This window comes from Marmota monax, unplaced genomic scaffold (genome assembly GCF_021218885.2).
Source record: "Marmota monax isolate L192 unplaced genomic scaffold, Marmota_monax_Labrador192_F-V1.1 WCK01_AAM20220418_F8-fsc00257, whole genome shotgun sequence".
In the NCBI taxonomy this organism is placed as follows: Eukaryota; Metazoa; Chordata; class Mammalia; order Rodentia; family Sciuridae; genus Marmota; species Marmota monax.
This window is the reverse complement of record NW_026692693.1, coordinates 1,757,310-1,758,482: the sequence shown is the minus strand read 5'-3', so window position 1 is coordinate 1,758,482 and position 1,173 is coordinate 1,757,310.

Sequence of the window (1,173 nt, the reverse complement as noted above, 5' to 3'; positions counted from 1 at the left end):
GGGTGGGGCTAATGTCAGGTCTGGGTTTATGATTATGGTTAGTTTTAGGGTTATGTTATGGCTAGGTTTAGTCTAAAGGTTAGGTTTAGTTTAAGGGTCAGGTTTAGGCTAGGTGTATTAGGGTCAGGGTTGAGTAGGGTTTGGTTTAGGTTAAGATTTAGGGTTAAGGCTTTAATTAGAATTAGGGATAGTGTTAGGGTTCAGGTTAGATTAATTGATAGGGTTAAGTTTAAGGTTCAGGTTAGGTTTATAGTAATGAATAGGGTTAGTGTTAGCAATAGTGTTTGTGTTAGGCCTTGGGTTAGCATTTTCTTTGGGCTTCTCTTTAGGGTAATGGATAGGGCTCAAGCTAAGTTTAGGGCTAGGGTTAAGGTTAGAATTAGGACTATGGTTATGGTTAGGCCTAGGGTTAGTGTCAGGGTTAGATTCTGGTTAAGTGTTTACATTTAAGCTAGGATTAGGGATAGCATGAGATTAGATTCAGGGCTAAAGTTAGGGTTAAGATTAGGGTTATGTTTAGATTAATGTTAGAGTTTTAGCTATAATTAGAGTAAGGGCGAGGGTTAGAATTAGGGTTAGGTCTAGGCTTATGGTTAGGTTTACAATATGGGCTAGGTTTAGGGCTAGGATAAGGGCTAAGTTTTTTGTGAGGTTTATGGCTAGCATTAGGGCTATGGGTAATGTAACAGCTAGGGATATGTTTCTGGCTAGTTTTACACTTAGGGTTATTGATAAGTCTAGTTTCTAGTTAGGTTTTGGGTTAGAATAAGATTTAGAGCTAGGGTTTGTTTTAGGGTAATGGTCATTGTTCAGGTTAGGGTTCAGTTTAGGGTGAGGGCCAGATTTAGGACTAGCATTGGCTCTAGGCATAAAGTTAGTCTTTATGCTAGGTTAATAGTTTTCTTTAAGGACTAGTGCTAGGTTTTTGTTTAAGGAAAAGGCTAGATTTATGACTCTATTTAGGATTATATTTGGTCTAGTACTAGTGTTACTGTTAGGTTTAGGTATAGGTTTACTGGTAAGGGTAGGGGTAGGGTTCGCTTTAAGTTAGGTGTTAGGTTTAGACCTGTGGTTTTTGTTAGGGTAAGAATAAGGGTCAGGGTTGGAGTTAAGGTTAGAGCTAAAATGAGGGCTAGGATTAGGACTAGTAGGAGAGATAGGGTTTGAGGTTTG